Source organism: Lissotriton vulgaris, chromosome 1_1 (assembly GCF_964263255.1).
Source record: "Lissotriton vulgaris chromosome 1_1, aLisVul1.2, whole genome shotgun sequence".
In the NCBI taxonomy this organism is placed as follows: domain Eukaryota; kingdom Metazoa; phylum Chordata; class Amphibia; order Caudata; family Salamandridae; genus Lissotriton; species Lissotriton vulgaris.
Genome location: NC_141685.1, coordinates 1,357,598,692 through 1,357,619,583, shown reverse-complemented (window position 1 = coordinate 1,357,619,583; position 20,892 = coordinate 1,357,598,692).

The following is a 20,892-nucleotide window of genomic DNA, read 5'->3' as shown; positions in this document are numbered from 1 at the left end:
CCGGGACTCGGAGAGCCGGTGATCCCCCGAGAAACGAAGGTACACATCCCCAAAGACGTCGTGAAGGAGTTTTACAAAGGAGACGACATCCAGCAGTGGTTCAAGGCCTACGAGGTCACCATGTCTGCCCACCGGGTCCCCGAGAAGGACTGGGGGACCGGCCTGTGGAGCCGCTTCCTCACCGAGGGAAGAGACACCCTGCTGGACCTACCGACCGCACACATAAACGCCTACCCCCACATGAAAGACGCTCTCCTATTCCGCTATGGACTAACGCCAGAAATGTATCGCCAGCGGTTTAGGGAGTGCAAGAAGATTCCTGGAACCACATGGGTGGACTATATGAACTACTACACCCGGGCCTTAGATGGGTGGATCAAGGGCAGCAATGTGACCACCTTCGAAGATCTGGTCGACCTAATCGCTTACGAGCACCTGTCCGCAAATTGCTTTGTGGAACTGAGGCAGCATCTCCTGGACAGTAAGCTCGCCAATCCACGAAAACTGGCTGTTGAAGCCGATCGCTGGGTGGCCACCCGAGTCCAGAAGGGGCCCGGGGGAGACCCCCCACGGAACGAGCAAGGATCTTCCCGCCAGAGGGGTGGGGGAGGTCGAGGTAAACAGCAAGGATCTCAGTCAGGGCCCCAGCGTAGCCCCCCCAGAAACCAGACCCCCTGTTCTCCTCCCTCTACGAGAGCAGCCCCGAGCGTAGGTCCCCCAGGGCTCTGCCCCAGCACAGCGTGCTTTAAGTGTCATCAACCCGGACACTATGCCGGTGATCCCCGATGCCCCGTGTCCCAGAAATCCACTCCCACTGGCTCCTCCACCAGACATATATCCTCGGTAGCCCTAGAAGAGGAAGAAATAGAAGAGCAGGGGGAGTGGGAACCCGCAGCTATGGTCTTAGCCTCCCTAGGAAATAGTGAGATGGTCCCAGGAGATTACCTGCCCGACAACACAGAAAAGTATCGTCAGACAGTTAAGGTTAACGGGCGCAGCATAGGAGCCCTTAGAGACACAGGAGCCAGCATCACGTCCGTCAGATACACGCTAGTCCCTGAGTCCCAGATCATCCCCCACACCTCTTGCAGAGTGATAGCAGCTGACAATTCCGTCCGCACCTGCAGGATAGCCCAGGTTCCGTTTGAGTGGGAGGGAGTCTCGGGCGATATACGGGTAGCGGTCCGCACGGACATGCCTGTGGACTGCCTCCTGGGAAATGACCTAGAGAGCTCGAAGTGGAAGGATGTAGAGAGGAAGACCCATCTAGAGATGTTGGGTCTACCCCACTGGGCCTGTGTGAACACCCGAGCCATGACGGCCAGAATGACCAACCCCGGGGACGAAGAGTCCGAGTTCCCCCGTACCACCCCTGATGCGCCGGAGGGAGGCGAGCGCCCCACGGTCCTCGACCAGCCCTCCAACGAAGAAAGCGAATCCGACGAAGGTCCCCTCGGACCCGCCGTCGATCCGGCCCCCACCCTAACAGGTATCCTCGAGTTGGCCCAGTGGCGCCAAGAAGGAGGACCATCCCGAGAAGAGTTCTGCCAGGAGCAGACCTCCTGCCCTGCCCTTGAGGGGCTCTGGCAACAGGCCGCGGCCCAGGCCGCCGGAGACCAGTCCGGCTCCCACTACCTTTACTGGGAAAACAGCCTACTCTACAGCGAACAGAAGACCGCCGATCTAGGGTCAGCCGAGTGCTGGTGGTACCCCTACGTTTCCGCTGCCTCCTCTTCAACCTGGCCCACGATGTGCCCCTGGCGGGACACTTGGGCCAAGATAAAACCTACCAACGACTAGTGACCCATTTCTACTGGCCCGCATGCGGGCCGATGTGGAACACCACTGTAAGTCCTGCCCCACGTGTCAGGCTAGCGGCAAAAGCGGAGGTAAGCGCAAGGCTCCCCTCCAGCCCTTCCCAGTTGTCAGTACCCCCTTTGAGAGGGTGGGAATCGACATTGTCGGACCTCTGAACCCCCGGACCTCCCTAGGTCACAGGTTCATTCTTGTCTTGGTCGATCACGCCACCCGATACCCCGAAGCCATCCCCCTCCGGACAGTGACGGCCCCGGTCGTGTGCCGGGCCCTCATGGGGATCTTCTCACGGGTCGGATTCTCGCGGGAAGTGGTGAGCGACCAAGGCACAAACTTTATTTCCCGGCACATGAAGTCCCTTTGGCAACAGTGTGGTGTGTCGTACAAGTTCACCACCCCATACCATCCTCAGGCTAACGGCCTGGTTGAACGGTTCAACCGCACCCTGAAAGGAATGATCATGGGTCTCGAGGAGCCTTTGCGACGCAAGTGGGACGTCATCCTGCCCTGCCTCCTGTTCGCATACCGAGAAGTTCCCCAGAAATCCTTGGGGTTCAGCCCTTTTGAGCTGCTCTATGGGCACCCCGTCCGGGGTCCCCTCAGCCTGGTCAAGGAAGGCTGGGAGGCAGCCCCCCCGAGCACACCCCCGATGTGTTCTCCTACGTCCTGGCCCTCCGGAACCAGACGCGGAGATTTCGCGAACTGGCCGAGGCCAACCTGGAGGCCAGCCAAGAGGAGATGAAACGCTGGTACGACCAGAATGCCACTCTGGTCGAGTTTCAGCCCGGCCAACAGGTTTGGGTCATGTCCCCAGTGGAACCTTGTGCCCTTCAGGACAAGTGGACTGGACCCTTTAAGGTGATAGAGCGCAAGAGCCAGGTCACATACCTCGTCGATACGGAGAGGGCCCGAGAAAGGTCCGCTTTCTCCACTCCGGATGGCCACTTCCACTTCAGAGTAATGCCCTTCGGAATGAAAAACGCCCCCGTCACCTTCCAGAGACTGGTCAACCAGGTCCTGGCCAGGTTGGAAAGTTTCAGCGCGGCCTACCTTGATGACATTGCCGTGTTCAGTGCCCACTGGCCCGAGCACTTGCAACACCTCTGGGAGGTGTTGGACGCCCTGCGCCGCGCAGGGCTCACCATTAAAGCTACCAAGTGCCAGATAGGACAAAGCTCCGTGGTATACCTCGGGCACCAGGTCGGAAGCGGCCTCGTAGCCCCCCTCCAACCCAAGATAGACGCTATCAATGCCTGGGAGACCCCAACGACCCAGACCACGGTGCAGGCCTTCCTAGGACTCACAGGGTACTACCGTAGATTCATCAAGGGCTACGGGAGTATTGTAGGCCCCCTCACAGAGTTGACAGCCAAGGTAAACGCCAAGAAGGTTAGTTGGACCGCCGCCTGTCAGAAGGCGTTCGAGGAATTGAAAAAGGCCATGTGCATCGCTCCAGTACTACAGGCCCCTGATTACTCCAGAGAGTTCGTGGTCCAGACCGACGCCTCCGAACATGGCATCGGAGCCGTGCTCTCCCAGGTGGACGACCAGGGGATTGATCACCCAGTAGCCTTTATCAGCCGGAGGCTACTACCCCGGGAGCAGAGATGGAACACCATCGAGCGAGAGGCCTTCGCACTGGTCTGGGCCTTGAAGAAGCTGAGGCCCTACCTGTTCGGTACCCACTTCCTGGTCCAGACCGATCACCGTCCTCTCCGGTGGCTCATGCAGATGAGAGGAGAGAACCCTAAACTGCTACGCTGGTCCATCTCCCTCCAAGGGATGGATTTTACTGTGGAACACAGGCCTGGTGCCGACCACGCCAACGCCGACGGCCTGTCCCGCTTCTTCCGCTTCAGCGAAGAGAACCCCCAAGAGGAAGGGTAGTTCTCCTGGTCTTTCAGCTGGAGGGGACGCATGTTGGACCCGGCCTCGTGGCGTGGTCCTCTCTGATCCCCGCAACCCCAGAACTACGGATGGAACTGATTCCCGTCCACCCAGAACTGTACATGACACCTCTACACCGGACCTGAGACGATCTCCAGACCGCGTGCCTGCACCCGTGCACTTGACCATCAGACTCCATGTTTGGCCACCCCAGCCGGCCGGCCGCCTTCTTCCCTTTCAGCAGCCCCTGGCCGCTCCTGGCTGCAGCTAGGCGTGCGCGTCCGGCGCGCCCAGACCCGCCCGGGGAGTGAACGACTCACCAAGTACCCGAAACCAAGACTTCCATCACACCTCCGGCCCCCTTCCGAGGAACTGGTTTCCCTCACACCTCTGGACTATCCCTGGGGGCTGGTTTCGATCACACCTTTGGACTCCTAGCAAGCTGGCTCCAGACCTTGATGGGCGCCTGGGATCCCCTGGACGCACGGTCCAAAGCATCAAAGAACCAGCCGCCCAGACAATCGGCCGCCTGGCCCTCGGACCACCAGCCTTCTGCCTCTGAGAGTCCGGACATCAAAGGGCTTCTGGACTATAAGACAGCCTGCCTCCCATCCAGCCAGCAGTTGTATCCTGGACAAGAAAGCCCTGCTGATCTGATCGCGGCTGACCTTGAGGAGAACAGACTCTGACCCACCGAGCCCTGCTGACGTCGTCGCTGCTCATCCTCGAAGCTACAGAACTGAACCACCGAGCCCTGCTGACGCTGTCGCGGCTCCCTCTTGAAGAGTAAGACCTGAACCATCGGAGCCCTGCTGACCTCGTCGCGGCCCACTCTTGAGAACGAGAGACTCTTGCTACCATCCTGAGCCCTGCGGATGCTGTTGCGGCTCCACCTGTCTACGAGTACTACGGAGTACTCCTGACCAATCCCTGCTGACCTCGTCGCGGCTTAAAGAACCCTCTGGTCCGGCTGGACCATTGACGCTACCCTCACGACAACCTTGAACCGAAGTGAGTAGGACAGCAAGTACCATCACCAGCTCCCGTACCCCCCAGTTCGAGGATTGAGAACTGTGCGCAGGGTACGCGGCATACCGACTGGCCCTCTAAGACTGTCCCGCTTCTCTGTTCCCTTGTTCACGAGACATTCGCGATCCCTCGATCGCTGTGTATTGCTACCTATTTTACTTGATAAAGTTCATACTTGATAAAGATTCACGGTGTGGTGTCTGTTCGTAAGCGTGGTGTGTCGACAGTGTGTACGATCAGTCCTCCCCGGCGAGGACCTTCCCTCGATAAGACTCTGCAGGAATTGTTGGAGAGGAGGGTCCCCGGTGGTTAAGAGAGCAGTCTTGACCCCTGGGGTCACCGCCTTCCACACACCGCCTTCCAACACAGATAAAAAAGCAACACGGGAGTTGTAGCAGCCCACATCTTCCATGGTGACCAGATTCAATGGCGCACATTTACGAGCCCCTTGTGCTGCTGTTGAGTCACTTTTAATATGGGGAAAAGTGATATACCGTTGGCGAAAGGGGCTTGTAAATAAGCCCTACTATGTTTATTAAGGTTTGTCCTAAATAGGCGCAAGCATCTGAGCCTTTCTTGCCATTTAATGAGGCTTTGAAAGACACAATTGCAGTTGCCTGGAATACCAGAAAGAGCACCCACTGCCAATAGACAGGTGGCTCTAAAACACAGATCAGCGCCAATTGAACTTGTTAATGATGGCTTGAGCGACTGGATGTAGTAAATAGCTGAGCCTACAGCTGGATGTAGGGCATTGGCGTCATGCCCAGCTAGTTTAAACCTCATTTTCTGGTGACGTCCTGGCCAGATGGATAGACATATCTTTCAGTGGTTCATAAAATCAGATATTTTTTGACACGTTCAGCTAGGGAATGGGTACCGCTCATTCACTAGGCATGCGGCTCAGGCTTGCAGATTTATCCGCATTATTTATCACTAGAAATATATCTCTAAAATGCCGTTTTAAGGCATGGGCAAAGTGGGCTCTGGCCCAGGTCCCCAGCCTTTTAGGGGGCCCCCTTAGAACCAGCTCTGGTCTGCAGAGCCTTTCCCTGAAGACCTTGATTGATTCTTAAACAGATTTTTTAAATAACCTTTTTCCTTTAATTTTATTATTAATGTAGCTGATATTTGAGAGTCTATTACAGACATTTTGCAGAGAAATGCTGTGTTCATGTTTCATGTAACATTCATAAGAACATTTTCTTTTAGATCAACACAGAACTTCGCATATGAGAAATGGAAGTTGTCGCAGAGATTCTTTGCAGTGATGTTAGTGAGCTGCTGATGTGTTACAAGATTGAAAACACACGTCACTATCCATGAATATTGGATGTAGACATATTTATAATATGGAGAGTATTTATGTGCACGGTCGGTGACCTGGCTAAAGACGACATGAAAGAGCTGAAATTGAATCATAAATTCTGAATGGGCCCCCAAAATACCCTTGGCCCAGGGCCCCCAAAATCTTTAAGATGTCCCTGCCAGTGGTACCTTCTAAGAAGGCCAAGATCAGTCATGAGTTACTGGGCTCACAATGTGACAATCAGGGCTTTTTATTACTGTTGTCGTTGGCTTTAACTTTACTGTTGAACCAAAACCCGAGCACCAAGTGCGCCCATTTAACACTTGACCCTTAGGTGGCAGAGCCGAGCTGTCCAAGGCGTACTCAGGGAGGTGGAGTGGGGTTATAGATTTATCAAGGCTTAGCATCTCCAATCCCCAAAAATGTATGATTGTTCGTCCCCACCGTTCTGAGGTCACAATGACACAGTACAGTTTTGTTCTTGGTGGTAGCTCACACAGGCCTGACTTGCAGTTTCTTGCAGAGCACCAGTTGGTGTTAGCGGTGCATGCCCCACACATCGGCTCACCAGTCCCACACAGCCGTCGCAGATTGCAGCCCATGGAAGATGAACCTTTGGATGCTCAGTCAAGAGAGCATGGACAGCAGCAATAGTGGTGGTGGAGCGGGTATGCTACTCGTGGTCAGGTCAGTCCTGCTCCACTTGTTCTTCCTCAGGCCAGACAAAGCTTGCGATCCAAACAAAGCTAGGTTCCCTCCCCGGTTGTCATGGTGAGTCAAACCAAGCCTGAGGTCCTTGTGCATGAACAGGTGCCACACTCCCCATTGGCGCAGCTCAATCCGCTGCAACTGCTGACAGCTGTCATGAGTTAATGAGCACTTCATACTTCTAGGCACTAGACCCTAGCAAGTGGATTGTTACTAAGCACTTTGTGAATCACAGGCTCTACAGTTCGCTATGAGAGACTCAAGGCCAGGACGCACGCTCTCCTGATCCATGCACGAGACCTCTGTCTGTCCCATCGCTGCCTTTACAACACTGCCAGGGAAGCCTCACCTTTGGAATGAGTGGCTCACCCTCAAGAAAGTGTACCCAAATGTTACCCAGTAGTTATCTAGAAGTGATATCTTTTCGGAAGCTATTTATGTTGAAGGGTTCATTAATTCCTTTGGTTCTGCGGGCCAGACTCTGGGTGAAAATTCTGCAGGAAAGGCTAAGGACAAAGAGGAACCCCCTCAGTGGCAACATTTCCAACCTTGCTGAAGTGCCAGCTCTTCTGAGGAGAGGCCTCCAGTGATGGAACAGTACAGGGTCGGGCCAGCGGAGAAGCATTTCAGCGAACTTGGCTGGGGCGGCATTAGCCACAGAGGCATCCCTGTTTGATTGGGGTGTCTGCCTGCATGACAACTTCATCAGAGGTCTTTGGAGCCTGAATGCTGATCTTTCCTATAAATATTCTGAAGTTCAGGCCCAGTTTTGTATTAATGGCTTTCCACTCTCTAATGCAAGGTTTTCAATGGGACATCGTGACCCACAGCAACGCAGAATGGAAAAAGGCTGAATTTTAAACGCCCTTCCACAGGGCTCTCAACTTGTCATTTTGCACCACAGGCAAAAACTTGGAGTGTGAGCAGCTCATCCAGCAGGAGTAGACAGTGGGAGAGCAGATGCTGCCATGGGATATTGACATGTAATCATGGACTGGAACTTCACCCTTAGTTTGTGGTCAGATCTTTTTCAGATGGGGTGTTCATTCATTGTCCCGCTTCACCACTTTCACCAAGCAAAAATGCTTTTTCTTTGGTATCTGGAATTTCAGCTAAGGTGCTTGTGGGGAGATGCAATCTATCTCAAATGGTTTTACCTATTTCACCACACCTGATCAGCCCAGTTTGATAGCATATAAAATGTCTCAAGTGTCTGTTATACTGAAAGCCCCACCTAGGGTGAGGTGGATTAGGTGCCTAGACTTGCAAGATCTCATTCAGGATCCTCCACAACAGTAGCTTCGAAGAGGGTGTGGAGAGACTGGGTACGCATCTGAGAATGGTTCAATGATGGTGAGACACAGGGGTGGGTGGAATGCCTTTTTGAGGTCAGTTTGCTCATAACTTCTCGGGAACATTCTGAAAGATTCTCTGCTTACCATTGTCTTTGTAGTTTGTAATTCACAGTTGATTGTTTCTATTTGCTGACTTTATTTGCTTTAGGCTCCCCAACTTGAGTTCATCCGTCTTGTGGAGCATAGCCTATTTACTGTTTACCTATTTACTATTTACTATTTACTTAAAGCCGAATACTTATCTACCTCTTATCTGTTTTAAATCGTTTACTATATTTGTTAATCTTTAACCTACCTCTTTTAATGTAAAACGCTCTGATACCTACGGGTCTTGTTCGCTCTATACAAAACTCTATAAATACATTTAAAAAACTGTATACTTTCATGAGTGCCAGCTTTCTTATCGTCACATTTGCTGTGCATTCAAAGACAGAGGTCAAATGTCTGGCTCTGTCTTCCAAGGGAGCTTGGTGTTTACTTCTTTTTCTCTGACTTCAAAGTGAGAGGATTTATGTGACAATCTTGCTGTGAGAGGAAATGCGTTTTCTAGCAAACAACAACATTTAAATTTCCGAAAATGAACTGTGCAGATATTTCAGAATTAGGAAAGCTCAAATGAAGTACTTTTTTTGTAATGCTGAAGTGTAGTGGAAACAAATATTTTCATACGATCAAAACAAATCAATACGTGAGATGATGACATTTCTGCACAATTATCGTTTGTGTGCTGTATACTTTTATCAGTCGGGCTGTATGTCTGTGTAAATGTAATGGTCATTTCAATTGAAAATGTGTTGCCTGTATTGGCAGTGCTCTAGCACACCATGCATACTCGAGAATATACCACTCCACTCTTCAGCACTCTACTCTATGCCCGCCACTCTATGCCACTCTACAACATTCTATGACAGTCCACTTTACAACATGTCCCTCCACTCTACGACACGTCACTCCCCATCACTCCACTCTACACGACTCCACTCTACGTCACTCCAATCTACGACACACCACTCCACTCTACGACACACCACTCCACTCTACAATACGCCATTCCACTCTACTCTTCAACATTGCACTTCAATCCACTGTACTCTACGACATGCCACTCCACCTTACACAATCCCGCTCTATGTCTGAAAAACTCTACAACACCTCACTTTTTAACACTCCATTCTACAACACTCCACTCCACTCTACACAACGACTCTCCACCATACTCTATGCCACTCCACTCTATGATACTCTACCTCACACTATGCCGCTTTATTCTACAACACTCTACGCATCTCCCTCTATGCCACTTCATGTCATTTTAATACACTCTATGCCACTCCACTCCATCCTACTCCACTACACTCTACTCTACGACACTCTATGCCACACCACTCTTCAACTCTCCATGCCACTTCATGACACTCTACTTCACTCTACAGCCCCTCCACTCTGCACCCCTCCAATTTACAACACTCTACTCCCTCCACAACACACTATCTCACTCCATTCTATGACACCGCACTCCACTCTATGCCACTTCACTCTATGACAATCTCCTCCACTCTACACCACGACACTCTTCTCCACTGTACACAACTCCCTCTTTTCCACAAAATTGGGGGAGGTACCCTATTATATAGGAAAATGGAGAGGGTTACAAAGTAGAATCACAAATGGAAAAAGTCTACCCTTTGTCCACACACATTCACTAACTCTTATCCACCATTCAAACTGATTACTGAGAGAAAAAAATCTATATCACTCAATGTTATTCAAAAGTTATCACTAAACCCTGATACCCGTATTTGTGTAAAAAAGTCATATTTATTACATATTTTTTCTTAATTATTTTTATAATACAACATATATAGTACAAAATTATTTTTTTAAATGTTGCTTCTTATATCAAATTCTCTGGGGTATGTTTTCCTCAAAGACATCAGTTTTCAATTTAATAAACTTCTATCTCATCATTCAATAGCATAATATTAAAATACAACAATAGTTTAGAAAATCAATGAAGAAAAGAACTCGATTATACAATGTTACATTATATACAGAATCTTTGTAAAAGAAACTAATATGTAATAAATCTGACTTTTTTTTACACAAATACAGGTATCAGTGTTTAGTGATAACTTTTTAATAATGTTGAGTAACACACATCCCTCTATGTCACTCTACTCTACAGCACTCTGTATCACTCCCCTCTATGACTCTCTACTGCACTCTACGACACTCCACTCCACAACACTCTGTATCACTCCACTCTATGACTCTCTACTGCACTCTACGACACTCCAACACACTCTGTATCACTCCACTCTATGAATCTCTACTCCACTCCACAACGCTCCACCTTTTGACACTGTACTCCACTCTATCCCCCTCCACTCTAGGCCCTTCCACTTTACTACACTCCACTCGACTCCCTACATGACATTCCATAACACTATAGGCCACCCTACTCCACTCCACTCTACACCACTCCAAGACACTCTATACCACTCCACCACACTCCACTCTACGCTACTCTAGACTTCTCTACTCTACACCACTCCACAACACTGTCAGTGACTCCATGGGACTCTATGCCCCTCCATTCAATGACACTTCACTCCACTCTATGCCATTCCACTCTATGACAATATACTCCACTCTACTTCACTGTAGGTAACTCCATCTACAGCATCCCACTCCACTTTACTCCACTCTTCGCCACTTCACTCCACTCTATGACACTCTACTTCAATCTATGCCACTCAACTCTACGACACTCTATGCCACTCCACTCTAAAACATTTTACTCCATTCTACTCCACTCTACACCACTCCACTGTGCGGCAACCTACTCACATTATGCACCTCCACTCTAGGCTCTTTCACTCTACTCCACTCCACTCTGCTCCCTCCATGGCACTCCACTCAATGCCACTCCACTCAATGCCACTCCACGCACTCAATTCTACTCTATACCAGTCCACTATACAATACACCACTCCAAGATACTCTGTGCCACTCAATGACACTCCACGACACGCCACTCTACGCCACTCCGCTCTAAGCCACTCCACTCTACAATGCTGCACTCTATCGCACTACACTCAACGCCCCTCCACGACACTCCTCTCTATTCCATTAACTTTTAGCCATGCTGCACTGCAGCCACGCTGGTGTACAACGTCTAAAACACATTGGCAAAGCCATTTGGTCTTATATAGGCAAGACCTATTGGCTTTCCCTATGCTTGTTTTGAAAATGTAACAGTGATTAATATCTGAGGATATTCTTCTCATAACCCAGTTCAATACCCATGCCTTATTTCATCAACGGATTTGTGGTCTGGTTCTTTTTTCTGTCTTGTGGTGCTGGGCTGGGTTTTTTTTTTCTGTCTCGCGGTGAGAATAAGACAGCTTTCACAGTCCCTTAAGTTCTCTATAGAAATGTTCCTGATAGAGAAAGGCTTATTGAAACGAAGGAGAAAGCGTTTCTGTCAGGGACCTGTTGAGAAGTGCTTCATTCTGCCCTCCCTCCTCTGAAGCAATGATTGGGCTTAAAATGGTCCATTCTCCACCTGCCCGAAAAGAAGAGGAAAGGCCTTCCCTCATGGTGGGGTCATAAAGTCCTACATTCTTCCCTGACACCTCTCCCTGTCCTTGCATAAATACTTGGGAAGTGGAGGAAACCCCTTCCATATATTATTTCTCAAATAGTGAAAGGCAGGTTTGCTTGTAGAACTTACAGTGTGAGGGACAGCCCAACCCCTTCAAATATTACCCTCATTGTGGCTGTTGGTGTTGCAATCACTAGACTACTTACCAACTGTCTGTACCGGTCTATCATCTTTAGCTTACATTAGCTTGATGTAGATTGGGATAACACCTACCCTACTAAAATTGTCCATCACAACAAACGTGGAAACGTACAAGGAGTGAACAAATTGGCATACCAACAACCACACACCAAATCACAGCTCTGCCACAACAGCACGCCTGTGGTTCAATGTAAACTTGATGTCTGTCATTGGGACTCTCCATGACTCTACACCCAATAGTACAACACCTCTCACGCCATACTGCTAGTAACAGACCTTAAAGGTACCCGGGACATGTTCCATGCCCATAGATATCATGTGGGGGAACTGCAGATCGGTGACTGGGTCTGTAGTGTCTGAGAAGCTTGCTCACAGTAGCAACCCATATCACAGCCAGCATATGGTCTACGGCAATACCACACATTTAAGGTGGACCTCCAACAATGTACATGCATCGAAGAATGACAAGAGCATAATTGTGAGATGGACATTTACTAGCTGTTTGTCAGCCCTTCTGTTAATCAGGAGGCCATTGATCACCATCATAACTGCTCATGACACGTGACCCCCCCCACCCCCCCCCCCCCACCCCACTATAACTTGACCATGGCTGCATGGAGGCAAAAACGAAACAAAAAATTGCCCATTTGAACGAGCACTGGCAAAGCCAACAGGTCCGGGTTTAATGTGCTAGCACATTGGGTTGAGAGAAACAGGAGGGACCAGCTGACAGTACAGAGATGGCTATTGCTTTAAAGTAGACCCTCATGCGTTTCAATGCAGGCATTCAAATGAAGGCAGAAGGATACACTGAAACATCCAGTAGCAAAAGCTGGAAGATAAATACTCCACTTTGTTGAGCCAAGACATGATTGGCAAAGTCTCAAGCCAATGGCTGAAAGAGACTGGCTGGAGAAAGCCAATTGCTAAAAGGGCAAATTAAAAAACTTGAACCCCACTGAATACAGTATCGACAGATGAAACCCCTACCCCGTAAATGTAGCACGGAGTCATCCCTACATATTTGTGCTTTTTCTGACCTGGCGCCCTGCTTTTTAGGGCTCGCCTGCTGTGCGCATGTGCACAGCTGTCGAAGCTCTATAGGGGCTTAAACAACGTTTAACCAAGCACGATTCCACTGGCGATTCCACGAAGTGCATGTGCTTTTTAGGTCATTGCGCAAGCGCAAGCCCTAAAAAGCGCATGCACAATGCCACCAGCCGCCTGCCTGCCTGCCTCGCATTACCACATCAAAGGCAGCCCAGCCCCCCTCCCACAAGCTTCTCAGCATGTGCTCTGCCTCAGGCCGGCATTTCTCCTCCCCATATTATTCACTGCACGGCCTGCTGCTCCCCATGCGTCTCGGCACCCTTCCTCCCTTGTAATTATTTACTTCACTTTTGGCCGTGACTCGCATCCCGGCGCAGCGAAGGCATGCCAAGTAACCGGACGTCTTTGCTGCTTTTAAACTTGTTTCACTTACACTTCTTTTCACTTGTGTCGTTTTATTCATGCTCCTGAAATGTCATGTCTCGATTAAAATACATGCCCTACGGTGCAAATGTGAAATTCTTTTAAAAGTTTGGTCTGGACTTAGTACTTTCAGACTTTAGTGGGGACAGTACTACCATCTAATTATTTCACCTCTTATTTTGCTAAAAGGCCATCACACTTCATTATCATTAGGGTAAAGGAAATCTGAAAGCGTTACCCTTTAGCTGGCCACATGCTTATCCCATGGCTACCAACGATGATCATATAATGTACTACCTATGCTGCACCACATTCAAACGACTCATTTGCATATAAGAACATCTTAAAATAGTCCCTGGGTCCGCATTTAACCAAAGCAAATATGCTACCAGTAAAAATGAAATGAAAAAAAAAAGCAAGACCAATTTTTCACTCGATGCTTTGAACTTTTACTTACATTTAAGTGTGGGGTGGGGCACTCTTTACGGAGATGTATTGGCTAGGTTAAAACAGCGCATGTCTCTTCCCCCCCCCTCAACCTCACCCCGTCACTCTAACACCCCCTCACACACGCTCACTCGCCCTTACAGCCTCACACCCCTCACCCTCACAACCCTCTCACCCTCACACCCTCACCCTCACAGACCACATCACTCAGGAACACCACCGCATCACTCGGGGACACCACCACATCACTCGGGGACACCACCACATCACTCGAGGACACCACCACATCACTCGGGGACACCACCACATCAGCTAACCATTCACAAACAATGTTTGTATACCAATTGCAAATAAAAAAAATAATTATGCAAAGTATTGTCATTTACAATGCCAGTAACTCAAACTTTAATGCTGCGAGACCTATGCACCCACCACACAGCTCCACCGATGCACCCACCACACAGCTCCGCCGAGGCACCCACCACACAGCTCAACCGATGCACCCACCACACAGCTCTACCGATGCACCCACCACACAGCTCCACCGATGCACCAACTAAGCTCCACCGATGCACCCACCACACAGCTCCACCAATGCACCCACTAAGCTCCACCGATGCACCCACCACACAGCTCCACCGATGCACCCACCACACAGCTCCACTGATGCACCCACCACCCTGCTCCACCGATGCACCCACCACACAGATCCACCTACACAGCTCCACCGATGCACCCACCACCCAGCTCCACCGATGCACCCAGCTCCACCGATGCACCCACCACACAGCTCCACCGACAAAGCTCCACCGATGCACCCACCACACAGCTCCACTGATGCACCCACCACACAGCTCCACCGAGGCACCCACCACACAGCTCCACCGAGGCACCCACAACACAGCTCCGCCAAGGCACCCACCAGACAGCTCAACCGATGCACCCACCACACAGCTCTACCGATGCACCAACTAAGCTCCATCGATGCACCCACCACACAGCTCCACCAATGCACCCACTAAGCTCCACCGATGCACCCACCACACAGCTCCACCGATGCACCCACCACACAGCTCCACTGATGCACCCACCACCCAGCTCCACCGATGCACCCTCCACACAGATCCACCTACACAGCTCCACCGATGCACCCACCACCCAGCTCCACCGATGCACCCACCACCCAGCTCCACCGACACAGCTCCACCGATGCACCTACCACCCAGCTCCACCGATGCACCCACCACCCAGCTCCACCGACACAGCTCCACCGATGCACCCACCACACAGCTCCACTGATGCACCCACCACACAGCTCCACCGATGCACCCACCACACAGCTCCACTGATGCACCCACCACCCAGCTCCACCGACACAGCTCCACCGATGCACCCACCACACAGCTCCACTGATGCACCCACCACACAGCTCCACCGATGCACCCACCACACAGCTCCACTGATGCTCCAACTAAGCTCCACCAATACACCCACTACACAGCTCCACCAATGCACCCACTAAGCTTCACTGATGCACACACCACTCAGCTCAACCACAGCTTCACTCAGCACCAACACAGCATCACTCAGCACCACCACAGCATCACTCAGCGCAACCACCGCATCACTCAGCGCAACCACAGCATCACTCAGCGCAACCACAGCATCACTGGTTCAAATATGTTCTTTCAATGTTTCAAGCTGTTTTCTAGCTTTCACGCTTTATTACATATCACAAAAAAATGTTAATATTTCACTTCTGTTCTTGGATTTTCGTCACAATAAAAAACACTGAACATAATCTTCACAAAAGTTATTTACAAAAGTTTAAGCTATTGCCATTACAAATTAAATAAATTATTTAAGTATTAATTATTAAAAAAAATTAAAAGCCATTGTTATTTGTAATATCAATACATCTAAGTCACGTAAATACAAAACATGTTGCATTACAAATGCTATAGTTGTCACATTTGCGAAAGTTATAACTATTGGCATAGTAAATGACAAAGCTATTAATTTAGCTATTTTAAAAAATAACACATAAATAAAAAAAAATCATTTATAAGACCAATAGCTCAAACTTTCCTAATGCGAGCCCTATTGCATTTTCAATGCTTGTTGTTATATTTGACTCCTGACTAAAACCTTGGCAGATAGACAATGGTTCTTCCGACAATTACATTCGCTCTTCTATCTGAACACTGATCAGAGCAGCTCCAACAAGGCCATGGTGGGCACTGCTCTCTCCTTCAGCCAGATATGGTGCCTCAAATAAAGTGATCAGAAGAATCCAAAGTGCGATTGAGTACTCACCTCCTAAACATTTACGGGGGAACCACCATTAGCATAAATTTGTGATGCTATCCTAGACTTTATTACCTGACCCTTAAGTTGTCCACTATTTCAGAAGTGATATTATGTTTAGACCATCAGCCCCTTTTACAGCCCATTCACGCACCATCCATGCTCATATTCAGGAATAGACGATACTGTGTTGTGGGCTCAAAGCGCTTGATTATGGAGACTATCGCCACATAGTGTCTAGTGGTAGTGATTCACTTCTGCCCCGGCTCAGCCTGCCTCTCTGTGGTATTATGTTGTAAGTTGAAAGCACTTGGCTAAATGTATGTGCAGCTTAACCCAGTGTATTCTACTCTCCGCACCTGTGGAGAAGCTGGCTGCAGCAGGGTGTGACAGGCAAAGAAACCCCACAAATACTGTGGCAGCAGTAACCAAGAAGAAAGGAGAAGGGAGTGGCTTAGTCAGTGAGGTTTGGGGGGGGGGGGTTGAATCTCAAATTTCCCAACTTAAAAAGTAGTATGCCTCTGGGTGGGTGGGTGAGATGACCAAGGTTAGGGATGGACTGTTTCCATGACAAACGGGGTCATTGCCGATTTGCATTAGATGGGCCTCTGTCCAGAGTGGCACAGTGGGTGAAAAACATGGCATTGTAACAGTACCCTGAGCGATTGTCATTGGTTAGACGATTTGGAAGCATTCAAACCATCACCTTTTGGGTGTTCGATTCGCCGTGGTATGCATGGAAAATGGAAGCTAGCTCAATTTTCCAAGCCTGTTAATGCCAATGTTTGTAAAGTCCAAAAAGTTGTACATTTTCACCCATGCAGTGAGTACTTCTATAGGTGATTTACTACTTTTTTAGTAAACCAGTCACTATATATATTATATACATATACACACACACACACACGCACATGCACACCCACGCACACGCACACACACACACACACATATTTGCATGATGTTGCTGCTCCGGAGGCCGTTCGACCAGCTTAATGGTGCCGGTTCCAGTAACGGTGGCAGCTGCTGTCCAACATGAAGCACAAATCCAATTGAGAAATAAAGGATGCAGTACACCAGAGGATTCACAATAAACAACTGTGCTATCCTCTGGTGGATAGATAGATAGATAGATAGATAGATAGATAGATAGATAGATAGATAGATAGATAGATAGATAGATAGATAGATAGATAGATAGATAGATAGATAGATAGATAGATAGATAGATAGATAGATAGATAGATAGATAGATAGAGTGAGGGCGATAGATAGATAGATAGATAGATAGATAGATAGATAGATAGATAGATAGATAGATAGATAGATAGATAGATAGATAGATAGAGTGAGGGCGATAGATAGATAGATAGATAGATAGATAGATAGATAGATAGATAGATAGATAGATAGATAGATAGATAGATAGATAGATAGATAGATAGATAGATGTTTGAGATCCCGATCCATAAAATAAAAAGTTGAAGCCACTCATAGAAATGATAATGATGAGAAAAAGTTATACAGACATAGCAGACCTGACTTTGGGCCCCAGGAACCAAATAATAGCCCACATCAAAGACCCCTGCTGAAGCTTCACCCCAGCTCGTCCCACTTGGGCCTGGTAGTTCACCCTACGGTCACTTACAACACAACCGCCTGAAGTCCCTGCCTTGGGATCACTTATTTTAAACTGCACTCACTCTTCTTCTCACTGCTACAAGAAGCCTTGATGGTGGAGTTGTCAAATAGGTTAATGTAGGCAGGGCTCCATGTTTCTATTCCTTACCTTTTACTAATCATTTTATGAAGTGACAGGCGGCACCTTGACCTAAGTCTAAGTCACAAACAGAGGAGGGCACACTAGCAAATAAATAGGGCGGGCCGAGCCAGACCTCAGCCGAGCCATGGGTCTGGTTTGGCTGTAAGAATCTGTGCACAAGCCAAGCCATAACATGTTTACCATGTATGTCATGCAATAAACATAATGTAAAAATATGACACAATTTCTTCAAATTTCAAGGTGTATTTCATTAACATGCCAAACATTGCACCTTAGTTTATCAGATTATATCACTGCATAGACAGACATGTATTAAACGTGATCGTTTTTACAAACATTCCAACGACAATGCCATTAGTGAACTAAGAGACAGGTTAATCGCTAATGTCAACCCTAAACATGGCCTAGATGCTTATTATCGATAGAGCAACATTATAGTCTGTAAAAGTAAATATAAGAGGTGCTTGTACAGCGGACATCCTGAACTAAAGTATTCAAAAGTTTGGTCATATGTGATAATAAAGATGAAGAAGCCTGTAAAATAAAATATGTGCCAAGGATCACACAATTTGGACAAGCAGGGAAGCGAGTATCAATTCCAGGTTACCTGGTTTCAAATTGTGAAATTCAGCCATCCAGTGGGTATCTTTGTCTCCCTTTTACATCGACAGTCACAGTTATAAGTGCAATGTCACCCCTCAAACACCCCAAAGCCAAGTCCATGGACAGGAGCAGCAAATTTGAAGACGCTTGCAGGTACCCACAACAAAAACTTTATTTAGAATGTTTATGGAGTGGCAAAATATTGTAAATAAATAAATAAATATTGCAAGCAAACTACTGATGGTGTCTTCAAATGTGCGGGCATTTAGGCCGGCGCCATTTTAGATTCAAGCTGTGCCCGTCTCCAGCCCTTGACGAGAAAGTCGATGTCACCAGAGTATATCAGAGATTGGATTCTTTTTGCCTTTTGAAGGGTTTTGTCTCCTACACGGGCCTGTAATCTTGAAACATAAAAGCGTAAAAAAAAAATACTGGAAGCACAAAGAAGCACTTCTTTTAATTGGGTGCCCACCACTTGCTGAAACAAATACCCTAATGCACTGATGAAAAAAGCGGGAAATAGGAGAGAAGATTAGCAATCTGTGATTTTAAAATGACTGCCTGTGGTTTCCATGTAGGGCAAATGACCTTTCTGTTTTATACTACCCCCGACATTGACTGAATGTATAGCCACAGTCCAAACCCAGAGATCCAATTTTTCTCGGAAAAACACAAACGTATTAGTTCTCCTTACATTTTAGACGCTTTCTAAATTTCCTGCAGGTTTTCGAAATTTTAGAAATACTTCCTCGGTATAGTATCCAGAGGGTACAGTGGCTAGGTTTGACATTGACAAATGGCGCGCTGCCTGTGAGAGAGCATTAAGAATATGCAGGGAGGCAAGCTGTGGGTGCTGTTGAGTGCACAATGTGCGAAGGGGGGCCAAAGGGAAGGCGAGGAGGTACATTAGGTCACCCAGAGACCGATCAAATATGTGTGCTGGGGATCTGTGAGAGGTGGAGCGCTTAACATCAGAACTCGCAAATCTGGGTAGAGGCGCGGGAAGGGCAAGAGACACCTTGTACATTTCAATGAACTAGCTTTGTAAAACAAGTTAAACAATCATGAATGATGAAAATAAATACCTTGATTAAAGAAATTGAGTAAAAGTATTTTTCATCATTGCTGTCAGAGGTCTCTTTGGTTTCCCCCTTCAGATTTCACCTTTTATTGACACCTACATGTGAAAATATGTCTACAGGTTTTCATGTATTTTTCGGCAGATTTGGAATACCTCATAGGGCACTGTCGGGCCCTGTTAGGTGTTGCGCAGCGTCGTGGTCGCTGCGCGGTAATAACGGGAGCCAGGACACGCTGTGTAGTCTCCGCGTGGTTCGGACTAACTCCGTGACCACGCCTCTTTTATTTATACACACGCGGGCGTGACGTATCACGTCCGCGCTAGCGCACGGCTGCGTGCGCGACAACTAGACTGCACATATGCAGTCTTTTAAACATTACACTCCTTTCAACCTTTATTAAAAGCAAAACAAAACACAACAAATAGTCTATCAAAAGTCACTATGCTTCATCTGGACAGGTGAAAAACCAAAAGTGGCCGGCAGGCCTGTTACCAGTCTGATGATCAGGTTTCACAGTCTCAGCCCACAGCAAAGTCCGCCAGCTGCGAAAAGGGGGCTGGGTTTCTCCTCAACCCTTCTCCTCGAAACAGAATTCTCCTTGGAATGTCTTGTCGGGCTGGGGTTGGTGACAGCCTGTCACCGGAGGGGTGGGGGCTCTCAGTGCTGGGCCTCTCAGGAGCCGGCGAGCTTGTCGCAGGTCGTTCCGCGGTGCTTCCTTGCCCACCTTCCGGGGAACTGGTGTTGGATGTTGTAGGGCTTGGCGTTGCTCTGTCCGGGTCTTGACTGGACCGATCTTCGGACGGGACGGGGGCTCGCTTGAAGAACGAGACATTGCGTGTGACGGTCTCTCCGTCGCGTTGGGCTGTTACCATTGTACCTGACCGGCGTGTGACTGTCCATGGCCTGGGTTCAAACGGGAGCCTGAACTTGCTCCCTGGGTATCGGTCTCTCACATAGACCCTGTCTCTTTCCCAGATGGATGATTCTTTAGCTCGACGTCTGAAACTGGCGTAGTCATTCGAGCGCCTCCTGTTGAGCAGAGTTTGCTGGGAGTCTGCTTCGGTAGGTCTCCAGGTGTGATGATGGGGAATGGTGTCTCTGACTATTCTGCCCATTGCTGATGGCCCCGGGGCGGCTGTGGTTGTACGATGGGGCGTGTGCCTGTATTCCCTCAGGAATGTGTATATGGCCCTCTCCAGTGGTGTCTCTTCCGCATGAGCAATCCGGATGACCTTGTTGAGGGTCCGCATGAACCTCTCGACCTCACCGTTGGCTTGAGGCCATCTGGG